The 23,034-nt window shown below is 42.1% G+C and overlaps 1 long non-coding RNA gene across 1 annotated transcript in view; it reads right to left on the bottom strand.

Annotated features, from left to right (window-relative positions):
* Positions 1-21,318, bottom strand: part of LOC144694684 (uncharacterized) — a 21,549-nt gene extending 231 nt beyond the window's left edge. The window contains exons 1-2 of the long non-coding RNA XR_013579809.1: positions 21,285-21,318; positions 17,627-18,164 (exon numbers count right to left, since the gene is read on the bottom strand). This is a non-coding gene — a long non-coding RNA (uncharacterized LOC144694684). The remainder of the gene's footprint in view (positions 1-17,626; positions 18,165-21,284) is intronic.
* Positions 21,319-23,034: the final 1,716 nt, after the last annotated feature.

Genomic DNA, 23,034 nt, shown 5'->3' with positions numbered 1-23,034 from the left:
ACTTAACATGGTAAGCAAATAAACAAAAATCATTCCAGTGCCTCAAGGTTCTTTAAACCTCTAATTGTTTTTGTTCTCTTTTTAGTCGGGATTGGCAGTTATAATCCTTTTCTACCCCTTTCTTCCACCTTTTTTAATGGGTGGCTGGACAAATTCAACCGTGGATACTCGTGTCACTAAAACAGGGGATAAGTCTATGATGCACTCCAGCTATGTGGCTTCAAATCCCCTACCATATGTTTTCTCATTGGAACAACTCATCTTGCAAAATTACAGAGGCTGAAGCTTTAAAGCACAATTAGATAAGAAATTTGGGAAAAATACTTTATGCTTGTCAAAATGATGCTATTTTTCAGCCAAATGATAGTTATTTTCGGTGTAGAGCTCTGAAATATTTAAGCATATACTGAATGTGCCGCAACAGATTTCAATCATCACAATGTTTGGCTATTTGCAGTGAATTGCAAGTGATAAAACAACAGTTTTTAGGAGTTCTTTAGAAGTGTGCCTCAAATCTGTCAGGCTTTGACTAGAATAAACTCATAAGAAGTCATCATGAATTCATGTTGTAAAACATTTTTACTTATTGGTAGAAAAGAGTGTCCTCTGGAGCATTAATTAATGTTTTTTTCCCCTACACTTACTGTTAATAAAAGTAACAAGGGAGTGCTTAAATAAAAATGTCTAGTTTTTTTCCTTTCAAACACTAGTGACATTTTCCCCTGCAGAAATGCCATATTTACTTACAATTATATTTCAGATGCGTTGAGCATAAAACTAATTGGTGCTACTCAAATTTCTTAAAGAGCAGTGCTTTAGTTTTAGACACATATCTTTCTTTGTGGGTTTTCTGAAAACCTGAAACCTGCCTTAAGGATTTCTTCCTTTCTTTTTAAGTCTGTGCATTGTAAATACAGTTGTGCAAAATAGTAATAGCCTGAATTTTGGTTTGAGGCACCCTTTCAGCAATATGAACTTGGCTGGCTTGTTGTGTGCCACACTCCAATAGATTGGTTTACTTACAACAGAGAATTGGGGTGCTACAGAAGCAGCATGAAGCTGTGCAGCTGATTAGCTCACCAAATTTGCATCCTCACAACAGTAATGAAGATCCCCGATGGAAAGACTCTCGGGCCCTAAGTAGTATATGAGATATTAGGTAGCCAAACTGGTTTCTTTCCCTGTCCTGCACTCCCTAAGGACTTTTTTTCTATCTCACCTATTCTACTAACCTTCTGTGTAGCCCTCTGGCAGCTGAGCAGTGTATGTTGGCACCAGGTAGACCCTGTGAAAGAACTAGCTGTGGAGTTAGTTGACCAAATGATAAATCCCTTATTTGAAAAGTCAACATTATGCCGATGACTGCTTCAGGCTGTTTCCCTGTTCAGAAGTAAAAAATGAAATGGATAGCTAAGTGAACCACTAAGAGTCAACTAACAGCTAAAAAAGATGGGAAAAAATGTGATAGAATTGACATAGACTATTCAAATACTGCTCAAATGTCTTTCAGATGCACTGTAGTTATTGAGATATGTCAGCAAGGTTTCATCCATCCTGTGTTAATCAGATCATCTCACATTTGTTCTTACTGTGCTTTAGAAAATGTTGCATGCTTATTTCCTCACTGTAAATACAGAATGTGCTTCATCAGAGGGAAATACACAACAGGATTATGAAGATAGCTAAAATCCAAATTGAATTTTCTCCTAAAAATCCCTCGATTGGGATTAGCCCACCCAAATCATTCTTGGCTAACTGCTTAGTCAGAATGATTGACACCAGGGCTGGGATTTTCCGTGCCGCTTGGTGTCGGGCGTGTTTGATGGCGTGAGTGGACAATATGGCACAGTTGGTTTCACGATGGCGTGAAACCAGTTTGGAATCATCCGCTCAGCCTGTCAATGGCGGGCTGCGTTTCCCGGGAACCTCATTGTAATACATCTGCATATCATTATTAGGCTAGCCTGCCAGAATCGCCCCCTCCATGCTGGATCGTCCGGCCACATTGGCAGGACATGCTTCACAACAGCACTTAAGTGACGTGCGCCTGGTGCGCTGTGCTTTGCTCAGGACTTCAAGGTTTGTTTGCCTTCCTTGCTTCAGTCAGCACTCGCAGTCATCAACGCCAGGCTTCACAGGCAGCACCACATCACTTTTAGGGGGGTTCATGGCAGGTCTCTACCTACCAGAGCAGCCATATGTGGGTGGCCTTTCAATGTCTGCAGGACTAGGGTTTGCTTGACGAAGGGGGAGAAGTGACCTCAGGCAAGAGAAGGGGCTGTAGGACGAGAGCTGTACTGGGGAAGGGAGGTAACCCAGGGTATGTGTGTGGGGCACATGTTGATATCTGTGCAAGTAGCCTCAAGATGGTGAGGAATGAGGAGACAGTGACCAGAGGAGATGAGGCTGGATGGACATGTGAAGGTATGTGAGTGAGAATGGGTGGTGATGTGCCTTGAGCTGGCAGTGAGTGAGATGCCAGCGAATGTGTGATGGGCTTGAGTGTGTGAATGTGTGTGCGATGAGATGGTTGCCATACCCTGGCTGCACGGATGAGGTCATTTATCCTCTATCTGCATTGGATGGCCAACCTCTTCTGCACAGCATTGGCACTGATCATCACTGCCTCCGCCTACCAAGCCTGGTTGGTCATGCCGCTGCCCATCCTGCAGCCAGAGTGGGGATAGAGGACATCGTGACAGGCCTCAATGGTGTCACTAAACCTGGGGGCTGCAGTCTTTTTGCCTTTCGTGGACATCTTCCCTGCTGTAGTCGTGGTCTGGAAGCATTGAGATGTGTGCATGCGGCTCGACTTTAAATATGGCACCTGGCGTGATGAAATGGCGAGGTGATGGCATAGTGGGCGAATGAGAGCCCTCCCTGCCATCGAAATGGCGTGTTTCCCGGGAATGCATAACTAATGGGATGGGTTTGGAACGATATGGCGTGAAAACCCGCCACTGCGGCCAGCGGGTGAAACATCGTTTTAACATCACCCCCACCCCAGCTACCGCACTTAGTGCAAATCTGGGATGATTCCGTCCTATGTTGGAGGCAACTACAAAGTGTATTCTTCACTGGAAATCCATGGATCCAACAAGATTTTCAAAATGGTAAAAAATAATAATGGGCATGTCTGTCTTTCTTCAGAACTGAGGAATTTTAGAAATGTCATAGATTTGGACAAGTGAACAAGGAGGAATGGCGGAGAAGAACAAAAGGAAAAGGTCTGTGATAGGGTGGAGGGCAAGAAATATTAAATAACAAAAGGTTTCATGGTACAAAAGCAAAAGCGAATGGTAATAGGTAAATAAAGAAACAAAAGATGTGTTCAGCCATCCAATTCAGGGATTAAGAAAGAAATGAGAACAAACTGAACCAGCAAAGTAAAAACAACCAAAAAGCACACAAAACAAAATAGGGGCAGAGATTATGATCTGAAATTGTTGAACTCAATGCTGAGTCCAGAAGGCTGTAGATGCCGAGTCAAAAGATGAGATACAGGGCAGCATATTACGGGGGAACAGACCACTCGCCACCCAGCACCATGAGGCCCACCCGCCCCCAACCCCCGGAAGCATGTTCCATGCCAGCCCACCCCGCAGCCAGTGTGCACTGTGAGCAGGCTGAAGTGTTGCAGTGTGGGACTTCCGCCCCTCACTTGGCTGGATGTCCTGCCCTTGGGAGTTGCCGGCCAATCCGATTGGCCAGAGCTCCAGCAGCCCGAGAAGCGCCAAAAGTGGATTAGTGGGCACTGCTGGGACTGCAAGCAGGCCCAAGAAGAAGGCCCAGGGATCCTGGAGTAAGGTAAGTCCAGGGTTTTGGGCAGGTAATGTTTGGGCAGTTTATGAAGGGGGTGGGGGTTAGGGGGGGTGTTGGGTTGGTCTGCTTTGCAGAGCAGCTGTGCAGGAAGGGGCGGGGTACTATTTGAGGGGGGCTGCCTGCTGATGCGCAAAGGGCACCCGTTGAAGAGAGTACCTCCCTTTCCTTCTGGCCCTTTTAAAAAGTTTTTTTAAATAAACAGCCTGTTCACTCCCACCCATGCCAACCATATTATGACGTGGACAGCATATTATTGGGTTCAATTGGCTTGTTAACAAGCTCAATTGACCCTTGATTATTTATTTAAATATGGTGGGCGAGCTGCAGATTTTGGCACTTGCCCACCCCTCATATTCTGGGGTGAGCTTGCTGGTGGGCAGGAAAGTGGTGGGGTTGGCACCCACCCTATTTTATGTGCCCTCCCCACCCCACTGCCAAAAACATGCCTGGTGGGGGCGTATGAAATCCGGCCCTCTGTTTCACGAGCTTGTGTGGAGCTTCATTGGGACATGATCAGACCAAGGATAGAAATGTCAGATTGGGAGAAAGGTAGAGAATTAAAATGATAAGCGACAGGAAACTTGAGGACTGAACAGAGGTGTTCCACAAAGTGGCCGCCCAGCCTGCGTTTGGAATCCCCAATGTAGAGGAAACTGCATCATGAACAAAGACTACAGTATATTAAATTGGACAAAAAGTACTAGTAAATCCCTGTTTCACTCAGAAGGAATGTTTGAGACCTTGGATGGTAAGAAGGAGGGAGGCAAAAGGGTAGGCGTTGCATCTCCTGTGCTTTGCATGGGAAGGTACCGTGAGAAGGGGAGGAGTGGACAACAGTCTCATGGAGGGAACAGTTCAACAGTTTCCAGTTTCTTGACCCTAGTCATCTCCTTGTCACCAGAGACATCCAATCCCTCTGCACCTTCATACCTGACCAGGACATTTTGGGTGCCCTCTGCTTTTTCCTTGAATGGAGGCCCAACCAGTCCCCATCCACCTCAGCCTCCTCCGCTGGCTGAGCCTGTTCTCACATTGAACAAATTCTTCACATGGGTCCTAGCCATGCCTCTTTATGTGGAACATTTCTTCTTTAAGTCCTACTAAACCCCCTCCCTCACCTCTTTTTCCGGTACATTGATGACTGTATTGGTGTCGCTTCCTGCACGCGCCCAAAACTGGAAAATTGTATTGATTTTGTTTTGACTTTCCACCCTTCTCCCACCTTCACCTGGTCCATCTTTAAGTTTCCCCTTCCATTCCTCGACTTCTCTGTCTCCATTTCTGGGGATAGGCTTTCAACTAATATTCACTACCAGCCCATGGACTCCCACAGCTACCTGACTACATTTCCTCACACTCCACTTCTTGTGAGGATTCTATTCCATTTGCCAAGTTTCCCTATCTCCATCACATCTGTTTGGATGATGCAACCCTCCATGTTATAATGCTTCTGATATTTTTCCTCAACTGAGGATTCCCCTCCAACATAGTTGACAGGGCTCACCTACTTGTCCATCCCATTTCACACACCTCTGCTATCAACCCTCTCGCTCCTCCTAGAACCATAATAGGTTTCCACTTGTCCTCACTTTCCACCTCACCAGCCTCCATATTCAATGGATGATCCTCCGCCATTTCCACCAGCTAGTGTGAAGCCACCGCCAAACACAGTTTTCCCTCCCCTCCCCTCATTTTTCAGCATTCCAAAGGGATTGTTTGCTCCATGGCACCCTGGTCCACTCCTCAGAGACCCCCAACACACCCTCCCTTTCCTAAGGAACCATCCCATGCAAGTGCAGGAGATGCAACACTTTTACCTCCTCCCTTCACACCATCAAAGACCCCAAACACATCTAAACAATGATTTCCTTGCACTTCTTTCAATATAGCCTACTGTATTTGCTGTTCATTATGTGATGTTCTCTACACTGTGGAGACAAAATGCAGACTCCGTTTAGTCCCCAAGCATGACCCCAGCTTCTTGTCTCTTGTCCTTTCAATTCATTATCTTACTCCCACTCTGACCTTTCTATCCTTGGCCTGCTACTAAGTTCCAATGAAGCTTAATGCAAACTCGAAGAACAGCAGCTCTTCTTTTGACTTGGCAATCATCTGGACTCAACACTGAGTTCAACAATTTTGGATCATGACCTTTGTTTTGTGTTATTTTTGCTGGTTCATGTTTTTCCCTTGTTTCTTTCTTAGTCGCTTTACTTTGCATTCAGGTGGCTGCTATCCAGCCATTCACACCTCATCTAGACACATCAAGGGGAATTTTACGGCCCCTTCATGGTGGGAGCAGGGCTGGAAAGTGCAGTGAGCCATTCAAAAGCCCATTGACTTCGGCGGGACAAGAAAATCCCACCCACAGGAGGGGTCATAAAATTCTGCCCATTGTTTTGTTTCTTACTTTACCCATTACTACTTCTTTTAGTGATAAAAACAGAAAGTGCTAGAAAAACTCAGCAAGTCTGGCAGCATATGTGGAGAGAAAAACAGACTTAACGTTTTGAGTCCAATATGACACTCCTCTGGATCCGAAGAGAGGGAGAAATGTGATGGGTTTTATGCTGTTGAAAAAGGGAGGGTCAGTTGGAGCAAAAGGTAAGCTTATGGATAGGTTAGAGGGCAGGGGAGATTAAATGACAAAGATGTCATGGAACAAAGGGCAAAGGAAATGGCAATGCTAGTAGTAAAGGAACAAAACATTGGTCCAGAGTCAGTGTTAATAGCGGAACAAAGGTCAGCACTGTCTGAAAGCAAAACATGAGAACAAGGTAAAGACTGGCACTAGGGGAAAAAATACAAAATGGAGGACAGAGTTCATGGTCTGAAGTTGTTGAATTCAATGTTGAGTCCAGAAGGCTGTAAAGTGCCTAAGAGGAAGATGAGGTGCCGTTCCTCCAGCTTGCATTGGGCTTCACTGGAACATTGCAGCAGGCCGAGGACAGAAATGTGAGCATGAGAGCAAATGGTGAATTGAAATGGCAAGCGGCCAGAAGATCGGGGTGATGCCTGTGAACTGATTGGAGGTGTTACGAAAAGAGGCTACCCAGTCTGCGTTTGGTCTCCCCAGTGTAGAGAATGTAGCAGTGAGTACAGTAGACTAAGTTGAAAAAGTGCAACTAAATCGCTGCTTCACCCGAAAGGTGTGTTTGGGGCTTTGTGGAGGAAGGAGGTAAATGGGCAAGTCTTACGACTCCTGCGATTGCATGGCAAGGTGCCAGGGGAAGGGAATGAGGCATTGGAGGTGACAGAGGAGTGGACCAGGGTGACACGGAGGAAACAGTCCCTTCAGAATGCTGACAGGGGGAGGGAGGATGTGTTTGCTGGCTGCATCATGCTGGAGGTGGCAGGAATGGGAGAGGATGATCCTTTGAATATAGAGGCTGAAGGGGTGGAAAGTGACCACTCCCTTTAGCTTTTGTACCAAGAAACCCTTTGTCATTGAATATTTTTTGCCCTCTGTCCTATCACAGACCTTCCCTTTTGTTCTTCTTTCCCCCATCTCCCTCTCCCCCCTTTCACTCGCTTAAAATTTATTACATTTCTAACTTTCCTCTGTTTTGATGAAAGGTCACAAACCTGATACATTGGGTGGAATTTAACGTCCTCCCCTGTGGCGATATTGGTGGCTGGGAAAGCATTTAATCGAGAGGAGGGTGGCAAGTGGGTAGCCTGGCACCTTCCTGTCTCCACCCCAATTAATGCCCACCCTTAAGGGCTCATCGTGCCACAGTGCACATTAACCCAGACATGGGCGGAGGGCCACCATGCAGGGAACACGACAAGAAAACCTATGTGGGGTTGCTTGTCGGCTGCTGGGGATTATGTGGGGGTGGGGGGGTGTGCCTGATTAAGCAACCTGGCTTCGGGAAGTGGGGGTGTGTCATTAAGAGACACCCCCATGCCCTTGTTGCCGCCTTCTCTCTAAGCCACCTTACCCAGCAACCCCCACCCCGGGAACCCTCTCCTGCCGTCACACCCTTCTGACCTGGGATCTAGCGACGATCCTAGGCTTCAGGTAGGTGTTGTATCAGCACAGCCACTGCCTCCCTTGCAGCATTGGCGTCCAATCGAGCTGCTGGCCTCTGATTGGCTGGCAGCTCTCAGCAGGTGTGATTTTCATGCCTTGGGCCCTTGATTCTGGGGAAGGACTGCCACTGGCATGTCAAGTGTCTGAGTGACACTTAATTCAGCAGGTATTCCCTAAAAGAGGCAACGCAGGGTTCTCACTGGCGTTCCAGTCAGTGGGTGAGACTCCTGTCGCCTCCAATAAATACTGCCCATTATCTCTATTTATCTCTTCAAAGGTGTTACCAGACTTGCTGAGTATTCCCAGCATTTTCTGTTTTTATTTCAGATTTCCAGCATTTGCAGTATTTTGCTTCTGTATTATGTCTGTCTTATCAACTTGACTTGCATCATGAAACAGAATTTGGATCAGCTCATTAGGATCTGGTGCCATTAATCGCTTTCTAGCATGCTAACGCAATCCTCGTGAGCATGGGGTGATTGGCTCTCTCCTAACCTCTCATTTCAGAATCACTTTACTTATTCAGCTGCCACCACATCCCTTGCAGCCAGCTAGTTGCTTCCTCAAACTAAACTCAATTCATTTGTAATGTGCCAGAATAGACAGAGCTCTCATTCCCATTGCTCCTTCATGTTAATTATGATGGGCTGAGATTATTAGATCTTATTTTGAAACAGTTTTAGAACAGACTACATACACTGACCTATTAGTTTGAATACTTTGCGTTATCACTTGGAAACTCTTAGATGAATGTCACCATGATGTCTGCTCAGGATATGTTATTTTTATTTTATGTTTTCTGAAAATTACTCTCTTTTCAGTTAAACTCCATTAATTTTGCCACCTACATTTTTACATTGTGGGTTAAAAACTAATGAATAATTATTATCGGCAGCCAAATAATTGGCATGAGAAGTATGGTTAAAAGGATGAATCTCTGTCACCAGGTTTTATTAATCTTTGAAACTTTTAGGCCTATAGCTAGCATAGACTTTAGGGAGTCGATTAATTGCATAAAATGTGCTGTAGGACTGTGGACTCATTTCTCTCTTTGTACAACAAAACTTATGAGTGAGAGCTTTCCGAAATTCATTCATGCCCTAGTTAGTATGATGGAAGATCAAGGATTTAGGTTCAAAAGGCTATAATGATTACTTCGATTAATTGTTCACACTGAAGTACTACACTAGAACTAAAATACTCTTGCTCGAGCAATCCATCAACAGATAATATTTTAACATCACTCGTATTTTCTACTTTCTTGATTTAAATTAATTACTCAACTTTTAACCAAACCAAAAATCTATGCAGTGGACAGTTGCACACTTCCAATATTTTGTATAAAATGTAGGGTATTGAACACGAGAGTAAGACCACAAACACCAATTGCCATTTATGATGCAGGCCCATCAAATCACTTTAAGCCAATTCAGCAGCATTTTTCAAATAAACTGTTTTACCAAACTTTTTTGTAAGAAATTTGGAATTTGTTAAACAATATATGCTTCAGTTTTGAATTACAGTCTAGCAACCTAATAATGTAACATTGCAACAAATAACTCATCGTTTTTGTTCCAGATTGCTACATTGTTTTTTGTCTATGATTTTATTGTTGGGGAGTGTATTACTTTGCATTACCTTTCACCCATATTTATAACTGTGTTCTGCACGATGTGGAAAAAAGTTTTGGGATGAAGTCATTTCTGGTTTCAGTTACTCCTAGGACTGTAAGTCGTACAGCTGTGGGTCCTAAACTACAATTCCTGCATTCAGTGTTGACAACACATCAGCAGCAGCATAAAATGAACACGACCCAGAAAGCTCTAAATGAATACAGACCATGAAAGGCTGAGCATTCTGTATGTCTGGGCTCCAAGCGGGGTTTTTTTTAAAAAAAGGATGAAATGCATGAATTGGCCTTTGGAGACTATTAGTTAAGGTGCATGAATATGCTATACTAAGTTATTAAAGTATTAAATTTGGCTGTAGAGAGGAAGCATGGTTTTTGATGGAATATTAAGTTTTTTTTCTATAAATGAGAGAACTTAATAACTTATGACCTAGTGCATGGTTATGGTTAAGTTGTGTTTACAAATGAGAGAAACCATGTATCCTATTAAAATATAAACTTAATTGTACATTTTTACTCCATATGAGATTTATGATTCTGAAATTAGTGATAAATATATTTACAGAATCCACATGACAAAAAAACTAAGCTTGCTCATTTCCAAAATGAATATCTTTCTGAAACTCTTTGATAGTATTCCATTTTAGTCTTTGAATAACATCCTCTTTGTAGTTTAGGAAATGTACCTATTTTGGTGTTTTCTCACTGAATCCATAGAACTATTATGCTTACGGCACAGGAGGGCATTTCTCCCATTGGATATGTGCGCCTGAGGTACCCCTGATATTGGGCCCCTGGTCTCATTAATATCAAGTAAGCATGGTCAAACAGCCAGTTTTCCAGCTCCTCTTATTCAACATTCAGGTAAATATATACTGAAAACTTACCTTGAAGAAAGGTCCAATTGTCCCAGGGTAAATCGGACTTGCAGCTGGGGACTATACAGGCATTAGGCATCTTATTTACATATGCAAAGAGCCTAATGCTGTTTCAGGCATGGACACTCCATGATAATTTTCTTTTCCTTTGCTAATATGGTGGATGACTTGAAGTGCGCGCATGTTTCCTGCTCACTATATTGGTGGGCTTTAGACCAGTTAGCACCCGAAATATGGCACGGTGTGGCCAAATTTTATCGGCCACAGTATCCATTCTGATTGCTTGCTAGACCATTCCTATTGCACCCCTCTCCTCCTGTAGTCCTGCATCATCCTTTGCTTCTAATGCTTATCTGCTTCTCCCCTAAAATGTGAAGTGATCTCTGACTCAACTGTGCTCTACAGTGGCACCCCCCCCCCACTTCTATTTTAATTTTATTTCCAACTTTCTCTCTTCCTCTTCTCCCAAAGCTGGCGATTTAGCTGGATTATCAATCTACTGGTGCCACTGCCTTGCCCAAAGTGCCCTGTTTTTCATGAGTAAGCCTGGGCAGTGAGTACTGGCAGGGTATCTGACTGGCAGCGGATCAGAGTGAGTCCTGATCCTGTCCTCAGTGTGCGACATACAGGTACACTATGGAACGGAGTTGCTGGAGCAATGAAGAATAGGCTGACTGTCTGATTTTCTGCTCTCAGGCCAAGTGTGGCACCTTGGCTATAGCCCTGAGATCAGCTAACTCAGCATATTCCAGGAACTGAGTTTGGGGTCGATCTGCGCTATATGATTCAGTTCCCTACTGTCTTTTTAGCAACTGAGCTGCCAGGGGGCTGCCGGCTGCTTTCTTATAAAGATTATACAAACATTTCTGATTTAATGTATCGTGGTTATTTCTGATTTTTATCGCATTTTGATAGAAATTGCAGAGTTTTTGATAAAATATTGGTTTCTTATCAACAGGTCCAGAAGATCTTTTCTTTCAATAACAATAAAGAGTTATAGAATCAGAAAATGGTATCGCACAGAAGGAGGCCATTCAGCCCATCCAGTCCGGACCATCCCTTACAATGGACAATCCAGCTAGTCCTATGTGCTGGCACTTTTCCCATATCTCTGCAATATTTTCATCTACTATTAAATCTGTTTTCACCACATGCTCAGGCTGTGCATTGTAAATCCTAACTATTCATTGTGTTAAAAACTTTTCCTCCTGATGCCTCTGGTTCTTTTGCCAAACACCTAGGGCTGGATTTTTATTCTGCAAAGGCAGCAAGGACCGAGGTAAGTGTGCCGCCAAATTCTTGATACTAACGGCATGTTGGTCTGCTGGCATGTTCTCATTCCAGCCTATTTTCAATGAGGCTGCTTCTGGGGGATGCGATCTACCTGTCTGCCAGTGGCAACTAGCCATTTAGCCCAATTAAAGTGCCTTTTGAGAGCACTGATCATATGCCATCTGGAATTTTCCAGATGGCAGATGGGCCTCCTGCTAAGGTTGAAGATGGATGGGGGCAGTCTCCCAGTAGCAGACCAGGGCAGACAGCAATACTTCCTTTAATTCCACCCCCAACTCCCAGTGCCACGGGTGCCAAAACGCCACAGCACAGGCCATCCTGTGGATGGGTTCCCCCTGGCACTGTGACCGCATTGTATTTTTAAACTATCTAAGATCTTCAGGGTGCGCCTCTTGAGGCACCCTCTTGTTCGCCTATCTACTTTGGCAGTGCCCACCTTTCTCAGTTTGGCTGTCGGTTGCCCAAGGCCTCAGGCACTCCCTTTGGTCCTCCTAACAGAACTTGCCTGTCATCCCTAATTGAACGGGGCTTATGGAGGCAGCCCCTTAATTGGCCACCTCCTCAAAATTCTCATTGAGCGTCCCCTCCGTGAGCATGTCCAGGTTCCCAACCTGGAATTCTGACAGTCGTTGGGACTGAGACCTTGGAATTAAAATCCCGCCCCTTAAAAGTGCTCCTTCTGGTTATCAACCCTTCAACCATTAGAAACAGGTTCTTTTTGTTTACTCTATCTAAACCTCCGTGATTTTTAACACTTCTATTCAATCTTCTCTTAGCCTTCCCTGCTCCAAGCAGAACCCCAGTTTCTCCAGTATATCCACAAAACTGTAAACCCTCATCCCTGAACCATTCTAGTAAATCTCTTTTGTTTGAAAAGCAATTTGTTTACTGGTATTCTAGGTACAAGTTGATCAAGGCTGCATATTATATAACTCCCAAGTGTTTCCATACTACTGGGTGCTCTTTAGTTCTGTTTCACTGTCTATATGGCTACTGTTAAATCCAAGTCCTCATGTCAAAAACGTTCTGTATATTTTTCACATTTTTTCAGTGCTGTGGTGAATTTGAAGCATTCTCTGCTGAGTTCGCCGACTCCAGGTCTAGCCTGAAGTGTCAGCTAGGTTTGAGTTGTAGCACTCTTATCTCTGAGTCAGAAAGATGTGAGTTCAAAGCCCAGTGCAGGGCTTGAGAACTTAATCTAGGTTGATACTTCAGTGCAGTTCTGCAGAAGTGTTGCATTTTACTTTTAAAACAAACCTTCATCTGCCTGTTGAGGTAAATAAAGAGATGGTGTGGTAATTTTTCTGGAGTTCATTCCTTCGCTATAACCAACTAACCGGTCATGAATTGCATTGTTGTTTATGAGACTTAGTCACATGCAAATTGCTGACAAAGCAACATGACTACACTTTAAAGGTAACTCTTTGACTGTGAATCACTTTGAGATGTCCTGAAGATGACAGTTGGGATCTTCTACTACTGTTTGCTACGGTGTACATGTACCTAAGTCAGAAGACAATGCTGACACTGGCTTGGATATCGGGACCTATTGTAAATAAGGCAAGGTTAGCTGACAGCATGTATAAAGAAATGCAAATGTATCTAGTTATAATTTAATGGAATTGGGATTCAGATTAGGGCTATCCTCAAAAGTACTTGTCTGCTGCTTGTACTGGCTTCTGTAACAATTCTGTGGGAAATTGGAGTATTGGCTCCTCCCCCACCTAAGCAAAGGCCAGAAGACAGATGGATCGAGTCTAGGTAGCAGTTGAAATTATTGATCCAATTTTGGGCCTTCTGGTGTTTTGGTGGAATTTTGGGTGTCTTCTGTGCTAAAAGCAAAAAACTGCAGATGCTGGAAACCTGAAATTAAAGCAGAACATGCTGGAAAAACTCAGCAGGCCTGACAATGTCTGTGGAGAGAGAAACAGAGTTAACATTTCCAGTCTGTATGACTCTTCTTCAAAGCTAAAGAGAAGTAGAAATGTGATGAAATTTATGGAATTTATCTGATGAAATTTCATCACATTTCTATTTCTCTTTAGCTCTGAAGAAGAGTCATACAGACTGGAAATGTTAACTCTGCTTCTCTCTCCACAGATGCTGTCAGACCTGCTGAGTTTTTTCAGCATTTTCTGTCTTCCGTGGTTATCGTCTAGGGAGGCGGGATACTACATCAGGAGATTGGATGAGGTGACTGTCAAAGATAAATACCTGATGACTCTGTAGGCTTTCTGTCAAAAGCACCAGTATAGTAGCCTACTGGACCCAGCTTCTGAATATTCACTAGTGGAGGCATATGTTCACAGCAGGTCCAGGGTGTAATTTCACTCCAGTCACAGGTTGTTCTAGTTCAGCACAATTTGAGCTGTGCAAAGCTCTGACAATGTTTGTGTTTTTATGAATAACCTGCTGCCGGGTCTCATTTACAGTTACTGTGCACTTATTGTGTCCTGGATGACAGTGTTGTTGTATCAGCTACAGTACCAGGGCACCTGAAGGATTTGTGCCAAGCATTTTGTAAGCTGTACAATTGACTGTAAAATTAAGAAAGTGCCAACTTTTTACAAAGAAGATAACATTCTTACAACGTTGGTCTAGAAATTTTACAGGGCGCTGCGGTCCCCTCAGCAACCCCCTCCCCTCCCCCCGCGACCCCAGTTAAAACCCCGGCCACAATCATCCCCGCAGCAATTTAACGCTGGGACAAGCGTTATTTGCTTTAAGGAGAAACTTCTGCCCCATCTTGATAGGAAGCCCTGTCTTAGAGAGAAGTCAGCCAATCGGATGGCTGGCAGCCTTTAGACGCCTGCCAATCAGTCCTTACGAGGGTGGTTGGGGGAAAGCGGTTGAGGGAGGTGAGGCCCGAGTTCAAGAAGCCAGGATGGAGAGTTAAAGGACAATGATCTTTGGGGGTTGCCTCCCATGGGCCCAGAGGCCTAAGGCTGCTGGGTTTCCCACATGGTGTGGGCCTCTCCCTGCCATGGGTAAAATATCAGTGGCAGCAGGATGAGGCCATGAATTGGCCACTTAGAGGCCTCAATAGGCCCCTGGACAGGCAAGCTGCCGAACGCCTTCCCCACCCTCCATAAAATATTAGAGCTGTTGGGGGCAGGCAAGTAGGCAGGGAAAAAGCCACACAATGGATTTTACTGCCCCCCCGCCTTCAAACAATTGCTAGGGGAGTATAAAATCCAGCCCCATGTCACTGTTTCATATGGACAAGTAACTTTTTGATAGCAAAGTGCAGGCAGAAGCCAAGTCCCCAGCAAACTTATTGACATATAATGAGGGGCCAATCAGTGTAAGGAATAACAAGGGTTGTAAAGCACAGCCTGTTGCTAAAATCTGTTGAGATGGACAGGAGTGAGCCTAAAGTGTGCGGGGTGTTAGATACCTGCAGTTAGACATGACTTGTTTTGCCTTGGCTCTGTGGTCGCACTATTGCCACAAAAACAATGCTCCAACTCTGACAATGAACTTACATAAGGTCTTAATGTAAAAACCAAATACTGCAGATGCTGGAAATCTGAAATAAGGACAGAAAATGCTGGAAAAACTCAGCAGGTCTGGCAGCGTCTGTGGAGAGAGCAAAGGGCGAATGTCCCAGGGGCTACTTTAGTGAACTTCTGGATTATCCTTGGCAACTAACCCTAAACCTATGTGCTAGGAGTCAGTTTAGCAAAATACTTTTTCTTTAGTTTCATGCATAATGGAAGGTATATCCTAGTACAGAGTTATACTGCCCTGGCCACAATGCTCACTCGCAGCGAAAGCAGAGCTCAAAGCTTATATCCTTGAATCTTTGAAGAATTCTACTCACTAGCCATGAACTGCTGGAGAAATGGCTGAGTTTTCTGCCAAGTTTTTCCATAATCAAGAACTTTAACTATTAAAGTAGATGATTCAACAGATCACCTGAAGCATTTCAAAACTGAGCGCAATTTAGTTCATTATGCATAGGTAACATTAGTTCATCAATGGGAATCTAGTCATATTGTACTTCTTGCAGTGGAGTAATGACCAGTGTGAGATATAGGCCCGAATTTTCAGTCCAGGGTCGGGTGCTCAATCATGTCAACAATGTCCCTCACCAACCACCCTTTGCCCTCACCCCTTCCTTGCCAACTCACTTGTATCCACCATGGGCAAACCTCAGGAGCTATGCTCATTGATTAAATAAAAACATTCAGTATATTGATAATCATTCAATTAACCTCTTATGAAAACAAACAGTTCAATTAAGTACATAATCTCTAATGAAAACAAGCATTTCTATTCTCTGCTCACTTGGAGCTATCAATTAAACTGCATACTTAACAGGCACCCTTCTGGGATAATGTTAGGTTGTAAAATCAGTCATGCAATGCAAATCGTATAATGATAACCCTCAGGCTTATGTCAACGGAAAGAGTGAAGTAGCAAAAACTATTTTTTTTAAACTCCACTCATTTTGTTTTAAGTTTAAAGCCTAGCATGGTTTGACAGCTTTAACAATTCTAATGAGTTTTGACAGTTCTTTGACAGCTTGACAGTTCTTTAACAGCTTTGGCAGTTCCAATGAGTTTCTGAACTTTTTACACACATTCATACATACTTTTAATGACATGAAAGGGCACCTTACCGCTCCAAAAGGGTACCCTGACTATCCAAACGAATCCACAAAGTTCAGGTCTGTTCCTACCAGGTCTAATCTGCATATTTTGGGCTTTAGACACCTACCCCAACAAAATCACACATGTGTGAAGGCAGCTATTAATTTACATGGGCAGCTGCCACCAAGAACCACTGATGTGCAATTAAGAACGCGCTATCATTCCACCCACGCCACCCCCCCCCACCCCCCCCACCCCCCACAATGAAAATGGCAGAGGTGGGATTCAGGAGCGGGACTTCCATATTTGGGCCTCTGCTGGCATTCTCACATAGATGGAGAGCCACCATTTATACGCCATAGCCTGATATTTTTTGAGCAGATGGAGGGTCTCTCTGTCTGTGGAAAGATTCAGACCATGGAGTATCATTGGCCCCATTGAAATTAAGTCTATAAACGATGGATGGTTATAGCTTTAAGTTGAGCCTTGCACAGATTTCAATTGTTTTTGTAGTGCACAGTAACTACTGTGATGTCCTCTTGCCTGGGCTGCCTTAGTGTCCTGTTTTACTATGTTCACTTGGAGATATATAGGAGATGGATAGTGAAACATGTTTAATAAAGTGATGTTTAGAATCTATAAAATAAAATAATCTTATTGTGCTGCAATATGAAAGGACATTTATCAGATAGGATGATAACATTATGACCAGAACTACTTCTTCCTCCCCACTCCTTCTATAAATCTACCTTATTCAAGAACTTCATGCACGCAGTACCACACTTACAGCCGGCCCTATGGAATTGAACCAGAGAGAGCAGTTTTTCTTTCTGTATGGTGGGTGATAGAAATTTCCATGAGATTAATTTTTTTGTCTTTTTATGGAATCACGGAACTAAATATCAAACTAGTTACATGACTCACTCATAAAACAAAGCAGTATTCAGGGCCATCCCTACTAAAGGGACTCTTTATCACTGCCAAGGGTATTTTAAAGATGGTGGACAGACAGTGACGAGGTGACAAGCAGCTCATATTGAAAGAGTGGGTAGTATTTGTTCATGCACTAATTCCTATTAAAACAACATTTAAAAACTCCTTATTGTGATTATAATAAAATGTTGTATACATTTATTGGACAAACAGATCATGTAGTAGAGAGCACTGGAGTATCCATTTATTCCATTTGCGATCAAGCTCTTTATAACACTTTTGAATTTGTAATTTCTGAATTATCAGGTATGTTTTACTAATAAAATAAAATGAGTGTTTTGTTGCTTTGCATTGTGTATGCCCCTACATATCATAACAAGTTACTGATATATGCAAAATCTTAAAGATATAAATTAGCATGGGTCTTCGGTAAGCTCACCCAGTGAGGATGCAGTTTCCCTTGTTTCCTGTAGCAGTACAACAGTAAGTTCACTGATGGTGAAGTGATCCCACTGGAAGCAGGTATTTACACCAGCTACAATGTCTGTGATTCATGAAGTGTTTATATAAAGAAATTAAAATTCCAGTGGAAATGAAGTACTGTGCTGTTGAGGTAATTTCATTGATTGGGTTTGGCAGCATGTAGAAAGGGTTTCCTCCTCTCTTTCTGCCCTCAATTCTTTCTTTTTGTTATTTCTGCACATTATTTTTTTCTTAATAAGATTGCGTCCTTCAGCTCTTCCTTTTATTGTGTTCCTCCATTTTGCTCTCCTGTCATTTATCCAAAGGCTTACACAACTTGGAACTGATGCTCCCCATCAGCGACTGCCATGACGGCTCTGGATCTCCTGGGAATCAATTGCTTGTTGAACCTCCTGAATTCCTGCTTCTTCAGACCAACGTATCTTGGCTCCCTCCGACACAGTAGGAGGCCTGGTTGGTACACATATTCGAAGTAAACACATCAAAATTTACTCCTGTTAAAAGAAGAAGTGAAAGATTATTGTATTCTTAGTTTGCAGATAAACAATTCAAATGGGCCAACGTAACGCTTTTTTGTGTTGGTAAACTGTTTTATTTTATTAAAAAGAAGCCACAGAGAGAGTTCATCCCAGCAATCCATACCAACTTGTCAAGTCTCATTAATTTCAGTGAGACGAGCTGATTTTTTTTTTATGAAAAACAATTGATTGGTTTCTCTGCGTTTCAGTGTAAGAAAATAAACAAATGCCTTTTATTTAAATAGGTTTTCAGCTTAACTCGCTGCTTTCCCCAATATTACCTCTTCTTAACCTGACCTTCACAAACACTGCAGCCCATTGCTTTATACCTGTCTTTGTTAAGGGCACGTTAAAACAAAGGGATTCAAATCTATTTGAGAATTTGTCCTCCCCTGGGTATAAGCATTAAAACTGTCAGAACTCCCCTGACAGTAACCTAACAAGTTATTATTTTCCTTTACATAGTGCAATGGTGCTTTTAGGACCTCCACAAGCTTTTTGTGGACCCCTGGTTGAAGATTGTTGCACTAACAGTTTATCACATTGTAGTTACATTTGGTTTGAATCCTCACTCATGTTCCTTTAACAAGTGGGCCATTGATAACTGATGATTTTCATGACTGGTAAGATTGATAATCAATTAAACAATTAAATCATAGTTATCCATGTAAAGATATTTTTGTTCTTTACTGTCGATTTTTAATGCTAATAATGTTGTAAGAAGGGACAAATACTCTTGTACAAAGAATAATGTAAAAGATATGATGATATTTAGTCAAGGATCATTTGCTTCAAATGATAGAATTATATAACTACAAGAAATATAGCTGACGTTGGGAGAAATGTACTATTAATAATGTTATAAATATGCACTATATACACAAATTAAAATAACTAGAAGCTAACATTATGCCAGTGGGATTTTGTCAGGTTACTATTAGATTATATTGTTGGAAGGGTATCCTGCTGCTATGGAAAAAAACTTAAATGCATCATTGTTGCTGAGAACAAACAGTTATATTAATGCCAGTGGCTGGAGGAAATGCCAAAGCTGCTGGAGCAGTACAGTTACCAGAGCTTCCAGTCTTTTACTGATACCTGGGCTATTACTGTGCCTGGGATGATGAAAAATTAAAGACTTGATTCTCAAAATATATAGTAAAACTGCTTCAGTGTAGTCTTGAAAATTGCCCAAAAGTTGAGTACAATCTTAGCAAAAGTAATACGATTTTGAGAGTGTGTGCATCATGTCATTTTATCAACAGTGCTGCAAATGATGTGGGCTGAAAACACCATTCTGCTTCTGTAATGTGACTGTTTATTATACAACAATCATAACTAGGTGTACTTTTGTTTTCTCCTTCAAGGACAATGGGACTTTTAATCAAATATGTGTCGTATAAGAATGACAGAAATACATTTGTTTGTATTTATTATGTTTACAATAAACCTGGAAACTACAGCTAACGATATCAACAGATAAACAATTGTCATCTTTCATTTCCTGCTGTTTTAACAGAGGTGTCAAACCATTTGCGATGATATCACTGACAGTAATGTATAGACTATTCACATGTATAATATATACGTTACCTTACTTTAAAAGCATTAAATTAGTTCATGGTGCAGGGTTGGAGATATGTTGGGTTCCCCACCACCTTATTACCATGTAATGCAATTTAAATTTAATAAATTACCATAGGATCAGTTACTTAAGCTGAATATTAATTTTCAGTCTAAATCACGTTTAACATAATTCTGTGTAGGCGTTAGCTAATTGTGTATTTAAATATAATACTCTGACAGAGGTGCAAGATGGGAACTGGCCATGGAGCTGTTCTTGAGTATCAGGTGACTCAGATTGTGGGAACTTATCTTGGATATTTCGCCTTTAACCCTTTCCCACTGGATCAGGTCTCCAGACATTTGAAAAGAACTTATTGACTAGTCTAGTTTCCTGAAAAAAATAGTGCTGTTAACTTTGCTTTGGATGTGTAGCCTGAAGCCAGTGCCAGGGTAAGGTAACAGCCTCGCTATTATAGCCAACTCTCTTACCACACCCCCTTGCTGGCCCAGATTACACAAACTACTCCATCCACTGGGTCATATTTCCTCAATCCACTCTTATCTCAATTTTAATTGTTCTGTTGTATGTTCCTTTGGTATGCTTGATCAAATGTATACTGTATGGTGCATATGAATATGGTGCAGATCATAAAATGATGAAAACAGGACAGTGAATTTGGTATCTCTTAAAGTGACTTTAATTTAAATGTAGCAATGATATATATAAATGGATCCAACAGAGCAAAGTAATACAAATGGGTTTGCTTATAAAGCTCAGGTTCCAATAACGGTGATAACCAGTATAGCAATTTACTTATTTATAATTTGATTTCATGTTCAGACCTAGGTTATACTTGTCATTTTATTTCATTAGTTGTGATGTTTTACTCTTTTGAGGTTTAAAGATTAAAATGTTAGATACTTTATTCATCTTTCTCAAAAAAAATCTTAGAATATCTTCCACATGCAATGTTCAATTTCTTCGAAGTATGTCTTCACCACAGCTTTAATAACAAAATAAGTAAAACAGCAATCTTTATTTTTAAAAAAATGATAGCACATTTACTACTGCTAGCTAGTTTTCACATTCCAACACCTCTTGCTGTAGATTTTCATCCACATGAAAAGTTTATGAGCAAATCATTTGCATAAGATGGTTGAAAATTGGTCAGACATAACCACTCTTAAATCTATAGTAATTTGACAAAATCATTATCATGAAACTGGTGTTCTTTATTAATAATTATTCCAGTGTCTGAATCTTGCTGCATAGAAATATTGCAAATTATCCTGATATTACTATAACATACCTGCTTTACATATTAGCACAGAAGCATTAAATGCATGTTTACACGCTACAGCTTGACTCAGAATTGTTTTAGCTTCATGGGTGAATAATGGATCTGTTCTTTACTGTGTCTTCTTTGTCGTATATATCAATTTCTTTTTTTTTTAATCAAAATACTCGTTACTGAAGCAGTTAACTGTTTGAATTCTAAGTCCCATTCCCCCCTGGGATGAGTGACCTACCAGCTAGGGTGTTAGGGGCTTTTGACTTTCACCAGATGGTGTGAGTTCAAGTCTCCGGCTGCCTGTCACTCCACATCATTTGCTTCAGTTGGGTGAGTTTTTGTCAAGTTAGTGGAGCAATGTGCAGATATGAGGCACTCTCACTTGAGGGGTGGCAAAACTAGTGTAAACTTATTCCTCCTCAAGATTCATACATCCATTTGGCCAATAATTTATTGGGAGTGACGGGTGAAGTCTACGGCACAATTGCTGGTTAAGGGAGGAAGTATGGCGATGAATAAAACTGTCAGGAAAACTGAGAGAACATCCAATTTTAAATAACTGAAAGCAAAATTAGGAGTGGGAGCAGTTTAGAATTCAGTAAAAGTGGACAAAAAGACTGATCAAGAAGAGGAAAATGGAGTATGTGAGTAAACTTGCAAGGAGCATAGGCCTGAATCTTCTGGTTGGCGTGCAGGGGCGGACCTCGCTTGCCGACGTGTAAAATGACGCGCGGTGATGTCGGGCGTGTGTCCTGACGTCACCACGTGTCATTCCAATCCTCAATTCAGCGGGCGCGCAGCGGAGTCAGCTGTGCGCCCGCTGAACTGTCAAAGGCCTATTAAGGCCATTATTAAACTAATTGAGGTACTTGTCTGAGCTGCCCGTCCAACATTAAGGATGGGATGATGTTTCATGAAGGGTTTATAAGTGTGATGAAAGTTTTTATTAAAATTTATTGATATCTCCCAGCTCATGTGACACTGTCCCAGAAATGTTAGGGAACCAAGGGTCTAGTGAGAGGGAGGAATTGAAGAAGATCAGTATTAATTTAAAAAAACGGTGCTAGAGAAATTAACGTGGTTAAAGGCTGAAATATCCCCAGGGCCTGATAATCTACATCGCAGAGTACTGAAGGAAGTGGCCCTGGAAATATTGGATGCATTGGTGGTCATCTTCCAAAATTCTATAGACTCTGGAGCAGCTCCTACAGATTGGAGGGTGGCAAATGTAAGATCACTATTTAAAAAAGGAGGGAGAGAAAAAACAGAGAGTTACAGACCAGTTAGCCTAACATCAGTAGTGGGGAAAATGCTAGCGTCTATTATAAAAGACATGGCAACAGAACACTTGGAAAGCATTAGCTGGATTAGACAAAGTCAGCATGGGTTTTTGAAAGGGAAATGATGCTTAACTAATCTACTGGAGATTTTTGAGGATGTAACTAGTAGAATAGATAAGGGAGAACCAATGGATGTGGCGTATTTGTATTTCAAGAAGGCTTTTGATGAAGTCCCACATAAGAGGCTAGTGGGAAAAATTAAAGCACATGGGATTGGGGGTAATATACTGGCATGGATTGAAAATTGGTTGACAGACCAGAAACGGAGAGTGGGAATAAATGGGTCTTTTTCCAGTGGCAGGCATTGACTAGTCATGTACCACAGGGATCAGTGCTTGGGCCCCAGCTATTCACGATATATATAAATGACTTGGATGAGGGAACCAAATGCAATATTTCCAAGTTTGCTGACGACATTAAACTGGGTGGGGTTGTGAGTTATGAGAAGGATGCAAGGAGGCTTCAGGGCAATTTAGACAAGTTGTGTGTGTGGGCAAACACATGGCAGATGAAGTATGACGTGGATAAATGTGAAGTTATATACTTCGGTGTGAAAAACAGAAAGGCAGTGTATTATTTAAATGGTGATATATTGGGAAATACAAAGGGATCTGGGTGTCCTTGTACACCAGTCAATGAAAGTAAATA

This window comes from Cetorhinus maximus, chromosome 20, assembly GCF_964194155.1.
Source record: "Cetorhinus maximus chromosome 20, sCetMax3.hap1.1, whole genome shotgun sequence".
Taxonomy (NCBI): Eukaryota; Metazoa; Chordata; class Chondrichthyes; order Lamniformes; family Cetorhinidae; genus Cetorhinus; species Cetorhinus maximus.
The sequence above is the reverse complement of the archived record's forward strand: the minus strand, read 5'-3'. Positions and strand labels throughout refer to the sequence as shown.